Below are 12,745 nucleotides of genomic sequence, written 5' to 3' on the forward strand. Positions count from 1 at the left end.
TATTCGCAATAACTAGTGTATGTCTGAGTCAAGCAGAAAAGATCAGATAAGTTGCTGTTAGGGAAATGAACACTACGATATGTATTTAAATGTTTTTTTCTTTCATGTGATTGTTTCTAACACATTAATAAAATTATTTCTTTGTTGTTTTGTATGTCCCTCACCCAGAGTATAATCCTTGCTTTCACTGTACTTGATAATGGTATAATTTGTGGAGGGGAAGGGAAAAAAATCATCATTTAAATAGGGATACAGGTGGACCCATTGCAACAATGAGATATGCAAGTCGTTATGTCTAAAACAAACTTTACAACTTTGGTGGGGGTTGGGAAGGAGGATTGGGTCTGGGGGCAGGTGGAGGATGGGAGAGGGTGGGAAGGGGAACCAAAGGAGGAGGATACAATGCTTGATAAGAAATGTACTCATCTTGCCCATGTAATTGTAACCCTTCTGTACAGAAGGTTCACAATATAAAAAGAAAAAAATCAGTAAATGCAAAATAAAGAATCCATACTTTGAATATATAATTGCTCCTTACAAACTGACACCTGACAATAGTCTCTAATTCATGTATTTTACTTATAATAATGTGTTAAAAAAAAAAGTTTTGGTTATTAGGTCACAGCAATTAATGCCAGGAATGTGCTTAGATGTCAGGTGAAGATTAATTCTGGAAATTCAAAGATTCCAGGATTTTGTGTGGTCACTGCTAATCACAAAGAGAAGGGTAATCTAAGTGACATTTAGAAACCTTTTTGGTCAGTGACCGCAACAAAAAGGCAGAGGCTAATTAATAGTTGTGACACAAGAGAAAAAATAACTCCAGAGGGAAGGAATGAATGATAGTAACTAAGGTATACCAGAAATTGTTCTACAAAAAAATTTTGGTTATTGAAGAACTAGTTTTCAACTAGGCTTATTCCTCATTGCCTTTAGCATTCTAAATCTCTTAGGCTAGTTCTTAATCTCTGTGTGATAAATATATCTCTCTCTATGCTGTTCTTTCTTACTCGATATGCTTTGCTTTCTAAAAATCTGTCTTTCTATATTTCTCTATGAACATTTCCTGATACTAAATACACCTATACAGGTGGTAGAGGATGCTAATGGAGGGGTACCATAGCTAATGAGGCATTAATGTAACAGAATGGAAAAGGAGGACATATTTATTGCTACCTCAAATTTTCTGAAAAACTGCAATGGCATCATTGGGTTCAAATTTCCATTGTTTGTCTACATAGTGTCATTCAGTGCACATAAATGCAAATATGAGCCAGGTGCTGGTGGTTCACCCCTGTTATACTAGCTACTCAGGATGTTGAGACCAGAGGATTGTGGTTGAAAGCCAGCCTGGTCAGGAAAGCACATGAGACCCTTATCTTCAATTAAACACCAGAAACCCGGAAGTGGTGCTGTAGCAAAAGTAGTAGAGCACTCAACTTGACCTGAAGAGCTGAGGGACAGCGCCCAGGATCAGAGTTCAAGCCCCACGACTAACAAATAAAGTGAAATATGACTTTGTTTCCCCCAAAGGAACGACAAGATTAATAATCTTCCCAAGCAGAAAAATAAATTCCAAAATGATTCAATAAACCTACTTTTTCTAAGTTATTTACTTTATGGCTTCTTTGCTGGCCATATTCTCTACTTTTAAAAATTGTTAAATATTAGCTTTACAAACTTCATCAAATATTAGATGTTTCAAAAGAGAAGTCTATTCAGTTGATGTCACTTAGCTTTCTTACTATCTTAGTTCAAAGCTAACCCAGGCAGGATAGTCTGTCACACTCATTTCTAATGAACCACCAAAAAAGAACAAGTAGAGTTTTGGCTCAAGCAGTTGAGTACTAGCTTTGGGGGCAGATGGGCAGGAAAGAAAACTGTTCAGGGACAGGGTCCAGCATCTGGGTTCAAGCTCCAGAACCAGCACAAACTAAACAAACAAGCAAACAAAAAAAAACCAGATATTTCTTTGGGACCCTCCTTAAAGGAGTACTCATTTGACCAGAGGCTCCTTTTGGTGATCATACTCACTGGATCCTGCTTTTTTGGAATCCTTATTGCTCTGGAGAACTCAGGACCAGACTAAACAAATTGATAATTGACTCCTACAAATAGAGATTCATCTCAGGGGTGAAATATCCATCCATAAGGCACTTTAAAACCTCGATGTCTTTGTTTCTTTGCAGTAGAACACTTTTAAAACAACGTTATTTCCTTTTGTTCTATGATGGCTTTCAAATGGCACATTATTTCTTTTTGTAATACTCTCAACTATAACTTTACAGAAAAGTTTTATATGAGTAAAGAACATACTCAAAAAAGTCCAGGACAGAGTTTCCTTCAAGCCTGGGGATTCTTTTCTTGTACAGTAGAAAGGAAAGCACAAGTTAACTTGAACTTTGTCATTCCTCAATGTTCCGTTCCTCTCCTGGGATCAGTTTCCATATCCAGTTACCATTACTTCAAGTAATAATCGATGGCGCTGCTTGAGGTATAATGAATGTTTTCTGGCTTCACTGAAATAACACAAGGATACCTTTGGAACTGAGGTAACATGTGTTTCAGAGAAAACAGTAAAGAGAAAATAAGAAATTTATATTGCTTATAAGTATATTATCCATGAGTATATTGAGTTCAAACTTTGTAAGGTCTCTGTAAATTAAAGTGAATTTTAAATGGGAAGAAGGTTTTCAGATCATTCTTTTTGTGAGTGTATGTACAACACATTATTTCCCAGGTGTATATGAGTTAACATTAAGGGAAACTATAGCAATAAGAGGAGAAAGAGAAGTTCTGTGTTAAAATATATGGGTTCAATACACTATAGAAGACTCTACAAATAAGACAACATTGAAACAATAAAGCCAAGTCCAGTATGCAGATTTATGGGAGTGATATAGAGAAAGCATTACTCCTAGGTGGAACACGAAGTATGAGGCCACTCCCTTCCTAAATCACGCTTGCTAATCACACAACTCTGTAGAAAGTAGAATGGAAGTATAATTTTGGTTCCAATGCAAGTCAGATATAAGAGCATGGACTTAACTGGAAAAAAAAATCCATCTTGAGAGAACAGGGCTTATACTAGTAATGAACTGCTGGCTAAGATGATATTTCTTTTTTCTTTGCTTATATATTTATTGTTGTTGGTGGTGGTCTTTGCACTTGAAATCTGGGCCTGGGCACTGTTCCTCTGCTATTCAGCTCAAGGCTAATGCTCTACCATTTGATCCACAGTGCCACTTCCAGTTTTCTTGTAGTTAATTGCAGAAAAGTGTCTCCGAAACTTTCCTACCCGGGCTGGCTTTGAACCCCAATCCTCAGATCTCACCACCACTCAGCTTACTATCAAATTTCTAACAGTGTACACTCAGGATATGTAATGGGTATATTCATCTATCTTTATATGAATTCTTGAGTTAAAAAACTGGGCTAGAGCATAGACTTACACTCACAAAAATGATTATAGCTTAAAAGTTGATACTCCTAGAGAAATAAAACCTAAGAATGTAAAGGAGTCTGGGAAGTTCCGTTTGCATCCAGCTAGGGAAGAACAGTCTTTGCAACAGTACCTATAATTGAGGAGCCAAAAGCTGGATTGGAAGAATGACTCAGGTGATGGAATACCAGTCATGAGCAAGATTGATGAATAAGAGCTTGAGGCTTTTTCATACAAACATGCACATACACACTGAGGCACTTATATGTGCACACACAAATACACAAATGAAACGACTCTCATAAGATGTAGAAAAGTTAGAAAACAATAGAAAATATGTCCTGAGTAAGACTAGAATCATGTGATAATTTTTAATATAAGAAAGGCCTCAAATTACTTTTTTCAAAAATGTTTGCGAATATTACATAGGTAGGGACCAGAGATAGTAAGAGAATCAAGTAATCATTATTAAAGTTATTGGATCCATTGAGGAATGAATCAGAGGCCCCGCAGGTGCATGTGAAAATGTTCATATCCTGTGTCAAATGTTAGAAAATGTTTGAAAATAGTACAGGAACAGTCTGCGCAGTGTAGGGGGTAATATCACTGGAGAAATTCAGAATTGCTAATTTGTAACTAGATTAAATAAAACAAGAAACTATGGCAGAGCAATGTGATATAAGCCTAGAATTCTAGCACTCAGACTAAAACAGATTAGAGAGTAGAATTACATAGTGATACCTTCCCTGGACCAGGTAGTATAATTTTGTCTTAATAAAACAAACCAAACAAGAAAGGAATACACAGTTGGAAAGTTGGGCTAATTTTGTCATTTTTGAGAAGTCAAGTTACCTATTGAAATGCAACTCATATATAATCCTCACTTGTGTTTTAAATTCTCTCTCCATTACAGAACATTCTTAGATGCAAAATGACTCATGAATACCTTCCAAAATTTGAGAAAGTAAGTAATCATCATTCTGTTGGATTCCAAAGAAATAATGGAGGATTACAAAAGCTTAAGCCTGAGAAATAGCAAAGTTTGTCTAATGTAGGACTTTGTAAATGTTGCTAAATTAGAATTGAGATTTAAAATAAATATTTTGGTTTTGTTTGTAATTTCATATTCTATTGGATACTACAAAATTCTTTTCTTTTTTGTCAGTCGTGTGGCCTGAACTCTGGAGCTGCACACTGTCCTTCAGCTATTCAGCTCAAGGCTAGTGCTCTACCACTTGAGCCACAACACCACTTGCGGGTTTTTTCGCTTATGTGGTGCCAAGGAATCGAACCCAGGGCCTCATGCATGTAAGGCAAGCAGCCTACCACTAAGCCACATTCCCAGCCCCAAAATTATTTTGAAGTAGAGGGTTTAATTGACAAATTCACAAATGATTCTTGCAGTTTACTTGCCTAGAATATTCTTTCAAGAGAGATAAAATTAGAAATTAGTTAATAGATAATCCCAACAATTCATGTATAAAATGATAATGTGAATAATGTAGACAGAGTTGCCAAGAAATGGATGATATTAATTTATAAATTTAGAAAAAGCAATTTTTCGAGGCTTTGGTATAACATAGTATGAGGAGAATAATTGTGTGACATCTTCTTTCTTCTACCTATGTAACACAGGAAGCAATTTCCTTAATTATGTGCCTCTGTATACAATGAGAAAAAATGCTAGGTTTGGGGTTTGTTTTCATTTTTTTTTGTATAATTGGTTTGTCCTAGTGCTTGAACTCTGATCCTGAACACTGTCTCTGAGCCTGTTTATGCTCAAGGCTTGTGACCTACCACTTCAATCTCAGTGCCACTTCTGTCTGGCTTTTGCTGAGAAGTTTATTGGAGATAAGCATCTAAGGAACCTTCCTGCCTGGGTGGGCTTTGAACTGTAACATTGCACTCTTAGCATCCTGAATATCTTTGATAGTTAAAAAAGTATAAATATGAATAATATTTGCAAATGTTCTGATCTCAAGAATACCAGTGGGGGAAAATGATGCAACCCAGTTTATTGTGGTGTTCTTTCCAGAACATAGAAAGCATCACATTAGCAGAGGTGTAGTATTTTTTCACAATAGAGATAAGCCATTCGTGATGTAAATTAAGGGAACTTTGAGGTGCACCCTATACCTTGGAAACTGTTGGGCTAGGATGACTTTATTTCATAAATCTTCTGATTAATGGTCACAGAAATAATAGCTTACTCTGATCAAGAATTGCTTACTCTTGAAGAATTAATTATTACAGATGCTTCATAGTTTTATCCTTTACCAGAATGTGGCTATTTTTCTGTTTACTTCTCAATCTGTAGCAACCAATTGGAATATGAATCTATTGCAGAATTACATAACATGCAAACAGGTACTGTTTTGAAGCTCTCAGGTAGGAATGTTCAGAATTTGAAAATGAGTAGTTATTAGTCATAGGAATTTTGAAGAACACATATATTCTGCCCTTTTAACAACTTATTTACTTTTAAAAGTTATGGGTTTCAATAGAATGAAACTGTTTTCTGTTTTAGTATGAGAAAGTTTAAATTTATTCTTTTTTCAAAGTATTGACAAGTATATTGTGAAAATATTGTCTAGGTAGATAACATTCAAGTTGATGGCCCTTTGATTAAAAAGGGGTAATTAATTCATATTTAATGCCAAATAGTATTGATTTTTAAAAGTTACTAAAAATAATAATATTTACTATACCAATACAGTGAAATTTTATTTCGTGTAGCTTATTTATTTAATTTAATTTTCTTGTCAAAGTTATGTAAAGTGGAGTTACAGAAATTGTAAGGTAGTGAATACATAATGTTTCAAACTTGTTATCCCCTTTCTCATTTTTCTCACAGTTTTCCTTCACCACAATACCCCTCACAAGTTGTAATGTACATTTCCATCATATTGTCTTGTGAGCATTGCTATTGTATTGGTTTGCCCTTTGTCCTGTTTCTCGCCATTTTGTTGTTCCTATTCCCTTCCTTAATTAAGGTAAATGTATACCAATACACAGGGTATCAAAATCAAATACAGCAGGGAATAAACCATAGGGAAAAATGCCAAAAGAAAATAGAAATCACATAGTACATTAAAAACAACAACCGCAAATAAAAATCTGTTTCCATATCTTGGATTACATTTTGCTTAGCATCAGCATATATGGTCATATATATAGCATAACAAAGCCCCTGGAAAATAATAGTTGCATGGACACGATATTATGAAAACTACATGTTAACTGTTTTTGATGGTAAAGGTTGAATTAGGATTCTGTTAAAGGAATTTCAAAAGAGTTTTAAAGTTATGACAGGTAAATTTTAATTGTTCAAAATTTTTAACAAGTTAGCCTATTAAAATTTTTTTTAATTGCCTGGGAGAAAAGGCTTTCATGCAAAGAAATCCATGGAGACTTAGCTGAGAGGGAGCAATGTGGGTGAAGATGGCTCTTTTTCACACGAAACAAACAAACCTCACAAACCTTGCTGTAAATCCTGTAGGTTACCTTGAGAATTGTCTTTACCCAAGAAATAAACTCTTACTGTGTGAAACAAGGTTGTAGTGGAATTTAAATTCAAACTTCTTTAAAAATAGACATCAAAATTATGATTTGACCTTTACTAACCAAACAGTAATTCTCTGAAAAAGATAATTGGGGTCAAACTATTTAGGGAGAAAGTTCCCTCCACAATGAAAGAAGGTATTGGGTTTACACTTTTCTGTTTATAATACATTCTACAATGTCTTTGCACATAAAGCACTGAAACACAGAAAAAAATCTGATTGAATACTTCAAACCAATGATTTCACATTTCTAAGTGGCTCAAAAATATAATATCATTATTAACATGAGACAGTGAAGACTTCTCTTATTACATAAGCCAAAAAGTTTTGGGATCAGAAAAGAAGAGCAAATGGAAATAGTAAGAAAACAGTGTTCTTAGAAGCCCTAGCTAAGCGTATTGGCTTCAGCAGTGGAGGGAGGCCAAAACTTTTTAAAATAGATTGTCTTAATATTTTTGCTACCTAAAGTGGTTTTACAGAGCCTATTTGGCTCGCTTCAATGCACACTAGATCGAATGAAGATATAAAAATAAATTCCACATCCAAATAAAACAGTTTTAAAAGAGAAACCATGAAGACGTAGCAGTGGGGGAGGCCTTATTGTCCTTCCACTTCACTAGACTTTAAGCCAAGAAGCTGTGATTAATTGGAAATCAGGTAAGAGCTAAGAGGAGGACATAGAAATAGGACATAGAAGTATTGTCCTTTGTAACAGACACTGTCATCCAAGGTATGGGTGATTTAACTCTATTCTTCTCCACACATCTTGTTTGTTTGTTTTTTGGGTTTTTTGTTGGGGGGGGAGTCTGGTCGTGGGGCCTGAACTCTGGGCCTGGGCGCTGCCCCTCAGCTCTTCAGCTCAAGGTTAGCACTCTACCACTTGAGCCACAGCGCCACTTCCGGCTTTTTTTCTTATGTGGTGCTGAGGAATCGAACCCAGGGCCTCGAGCATGCAAGGCAAGTACTCTACCACTGAGCCAACTTCCCAGCCCCTCCATACATCTTGTTAAGCAAATGCAAGACCAACAGAAAAATAATCTATTGAAGTAATTTTGCAAAGAATAACTTCACTGTTCCTGATATGGTATCTAACAAGAGTCTTAAGTGAGAAGATAAAAGTGGAGTCTTCTTCGGTTTCCTCTAAGCATCTTGTTAGCAAACTACATCTTTAAGGTTAGAAGTAATTGAACCAAAAAGTGGTGGAGTACTTATTTTTGTGGGCACTTTAGACACAAGAAGACTTTCAAGGTAAAAGAACAAAAAAGTATAGCTAAATATTTGTGATCACAGCTTCTTGGACTGGTTTTGTGGAGACAACGTTTTACATGAGAGTTTGTCCTCATTATCATAGATGTTGGGTTTTCGTGGCAACCAAATACAAGAGGGAAGTTTAATGGACTCGCTTGGACAAGTAAACAGCATAATAGAAAAAATGGCAAATACTATTTAGTGAATTACGTTGACCGATTACTTTGCCAGAACAAAGAAGGAAAGATATAATTCAAAATCACTTGACTGAAAAGTATGAAAAAGAATAGTAAAGAGCGATGAGAGAAAACATAGAGGACTGTTTTCTCTCCAATGGAGTAATGGGTTTTGTTCTTGTTTCTTCCATTCTATATTCACCAGCTATCAAGTGTATCTCAGGACTGGAATATCCAGTTCAGACAAAGAGATCTCCCATTAGAAAATATTTGCTGCAGATGTAGGTGATTTATAACGTTAGACAATCTATTTAAGTCTGTTCAAAATTCTCCCCTACCCCAAACTGCCCTCTTTGAACAGTTGGTTTGCTTTTCCCATACTGCTTTTGATTAACTATTTAAAATTTTGAGAGGTCATATTCATACTCTCTAGAGATTGCCGTTTGGTTGTGATTTTTGTGTGTTTGGTATTTGTTGTGTTTTTAACTGAATTTCAAAAGGTTGTGGTAGTGTGTTACAATTAAATATGTCCTTGTAATTGTCCAGTGCTCCTGGATCAGAGTCACTCCTTCTATCATTCTCAACCAAACTCTTCTCCAAGATTTATTTCAGATTTATCACTTCCTTTATCACATGTGTACATTGAGTATTCTAGTTGTACTTGCCATTTTTTCATTTTTCATTCATTCTATGTTTTTACTAATATTCTTCTCTGGTTTCAACTTCTTGATAGTCATTCTTTTAAACTGTCTGTTCATACTTTGACAGGTTTATGTACATTCCATGGCATTTCAATCCTGCATATACTTGAACTGATAACAGCTTATATTTCCATAATTAATTCATCTGCAATAACAATTTGCAAGACTGGAGACGTGAAGCACCTAGACATGATTTTATTCTTATCCATTTGGAAGATTAATCTCTAGTCAACAAGAAAGTTTAAAAATGGCTTAGAATGTTTTCCTAAATAGCAGTTTTTATAAATGGCTTCGTACAATGGTTTGTGATTATTTTATTTTACATGGGATAATATTTTCTACTACCTATAACTTTTGGGAAAAGAAGAAAAATAAAATTTATTACTGTGGAGGAATATGATAGAAATAGAAGACAGATTTTATGTTTGTCACATTTCTAATGAGTACCCATATTCAAAACGTGAAGTCATCTTTATTAAAGAAAACATCAATCAACATGATAAGGCAAATATCCGTGATCTTTTAAAATGTACCTTATTATTTGATGAAACTTACTTTATTAGCTAATGTTTAGGCTTGAAATATGGGAGGCTGATCTATGTAACACATTTCTGGAAGGCATCTACTGAACAACACAAATGGAGGGGGCTACTATTTCTATAATTTAAGGAATGGTTGAACCTGTTTGGTATTAGTGCTGGATAATAAATCAACTCTATTGTAACTTGTTCCTTCCACTTGAAAAACTTGTAATGTCACTAAGTATCATCTACTCGTCAAATGTTATTTTGGAGAATGTGTCTTTAAAAAGTTTATTTGAGGGGCTGGGAAGGTGGCTCAGTGGTAAAGCACTTGCTTGCGTGCATGAGGTCCTGTGTTCAATTCCCCAGCATCACATGACCAAAAAAAAAAATCTGGAAGTTGTGCTGTGACTCAAGTGGTAGAGTCCTAGCCTTAAGCTGAAGAGCTGAGGGACAGCGCCCAAGCCCAGAGATCAGGCCCCACACCCGGACCCCCTAAAAAATTATTTGAAAAGGAATATATTTTCAGGAGATTAAATATAGGTTACCATTGATTTGAGAATGACAACCTTTTTATACTACATAACCAAGTTTTACTGAAGTACCAGTGTTTTGAAGCACTAAGGATCTTCTCAATTAATGTTTTTCTGAATGATATTTGACTTCTAATTCAAGTTTTCCGAGCGTAGGTAGACAAATTATGGATCTATCCTTCCAGGAACTATTTTTTTGCCCTACTTATACTAGACTGAAATCTTTCATTAATCATTAGGAGAGGGGTATTAAAAATATTCTTGTGACATTTGTGATCATGTTCACTCATATGGGCTAGTCATCTGTAAATTGAAAGTGTGAATTACAGTAGTTTCTCTCAGATTTTGTGATCTCATCTTTCATTTTTAAGTTGCCTTGCATTTCACAATTGCCTACTGCTAAACCCTTTGTAATTGGGGCACTAAATTATTATAGGAAATGAGAAGTTAAGATGAGTCTTCAATTACTTTCTGTTGGCATGTTGCATGGGCCTAGGTGGGAAGACTTGCCCTTGTTATCTGATGATGCAGATAACTGGGACCTGGGATCCTAGGATGCGTGCGTCCTGTAGAATAATAATACCTTTTGGACATCATATCAGCAAAATTTGGGTATGATCAGAAATATTTAGAAAACCATTCTGGGCCAACGAGTTAAAACAATATACAGAGCAGCAGAGTAAAATCCCTTGCAGATTAGAGGAAAACAACATTGTTTTTTACCATGTGAATTTCAGTAGACTAAGAACACTTAGAAGGTATCACAAGTTTATACCGAAGACATTGCATTGATACTTCTTATATTCTAATATATATTCTAAACCTAATTATTTATATTCCAATCTATTTATTGTAATAAATATCAATTTATTTGTCAAATTATCGATTAATTCTAGTAAGTTTCATTGTGTGAAACATAAAATTAGCACATATAAATATAAAATATATAACTATATGTAATATAAAGAAATGTTTTTCATTGTTCTGTTGTGGTTAGGGTATCAAAGGCAACTCTGTTTTACAGTATTATTCCATTATCTCTACCCCAGAGTTTGGTAGAGTTAGACCTAAAGCTTTACCATTTGTAGATTTACACCCTAGAGGCAAGAGGAAACACTGTGATTAAAACATTACCAATTTAAGGCCTAATATCAAGGAGAAAAATATGGACTTCTCCTGGAGCTATGGAAATATTTGGTGATAGAAATTCAGTAGTGTAAGTTCCTGCCTGGTTGGATGGTCAGGACATTAGGTAATCATGCATAAGAACAATTTTTTTCCACCTTCTTGGCTTTAGCTACTTTTGAAATGGTAGGTATAATAAACAATTATATTATGATAAAATACTTTCTAGTCAGAACTGTTTATTTCTCTATGATCCCTTGCAACTAAGATTAGTTTTTTTCCAGTAAGATAATCTTTGCTGTCAGGGTAAGATATTCTGTTTGGTCTGTTACTACATGGAAGAAGGGTAAAGGGTCAGTAGACACTTGTGCCAGTAAGACCTCATTTGGGAAATTTTAAGCTGCAAAAGTTTAGAAGTAGCACTTCAGCAAGGCTTACTTTGAATCCATTAGCTCCACAAAGCTAACTCAGTTGATAAATAAGTACTTGAAAAGCCATCTCTTTGAACCTAGCCATAATGGCTTCAAAGTATGATCAAATTTAAAATGAAAATGACTTACAATAGTCATTGGCAAAAAAATGCAAGTTTGAGCAATCTACCAAACAATATGTTTTTCCACTATACACAGAATTTCAGAGAAATAAGATCAATAACATTGTTAGTAACAATAAGGTTTCCTTGCTACAAATAGGCAACCAAGGATATATGCCTGTATAAAGATTGCATCATTAACAACTTAAATTTACAGGATACTACATGCTCCAGCAGCACGTATACATAAATTACAACAATATAGAGATTAACATGCCACTTGTACAAGGATGATATGAAAATATGCGAATTATTCCATATTTTTCATTCTTCAGTTGCTAGAAATGAAAAACAGTTATTAAAAAGTTGATTACAAAAATACAAGTGTAACAACATATGTGATTCATATAATTAAAAGTTAGTTTGACATCAGTGTATTAAATCTTCAATTTAGAAAGGTCTTTACATAGCATAACCTTTACAAAACTTTTGAAATTAGATAATATTTTAATTTTATCCCAAAGAAATAAAATACTATAAGGACCTAGGAGAAAAAAGAATCTTAAACTGTTTTTATATGGAATTCAATCTGTAAGGACACATTTATTTATGAATTTATATAATATATAATAATGTAGTATTCAAAGCATTATATCTAGGAGAGAATGAAATAGATTATGGACATTTTACAAACAGAATACAGAATATGTTAAAATATACTTTCTTCAGACAAGCACCGGAAATGTCTTTAGGTTCTGTACTACTCATTTCAACAGATACATTAAAATTATTTCTGATTTTAAAAATCACAAGCTCTACAGAAATCATTATAGATGTATACAAACAACTCTTGAATATATTTTGACATCAAAGTCAGGCAATTCATTTGGAAGAATACCATGGA

General features: G+C 34.5%; 1 pseudogene; it reads left to right on the forward strand.

Annotated features, from left to right (window-relative positions):
- Positions 1-12,066: 12,066 nt before the first annotated feature.
- Positions 12,067-12,166, forward strand: LOC122127467 (annotated as a pseudogene).
- The last annotated feature ends 579 nt before the right edge of the window (positions 12,167-12,745 follow it).

The sequence above is a fragment of the Dipodomys spectabilis genome, unplaced genomic scaffold, assembly GCF_019054845.1.
Source record: "Dipodomys spectabilis isolate Male_0828 unplaced genomic scaffold, ASM1905484v1 ptg000301l, whole genome shotgun sequence".
In the NCBI taxonomy this organism is placed as follows: Eukaryota; Metazoa; Chordata; class Mammalia; order Rodentia; family Heteromyidae; genus Dipodomys; species Dipodomys spectabilis.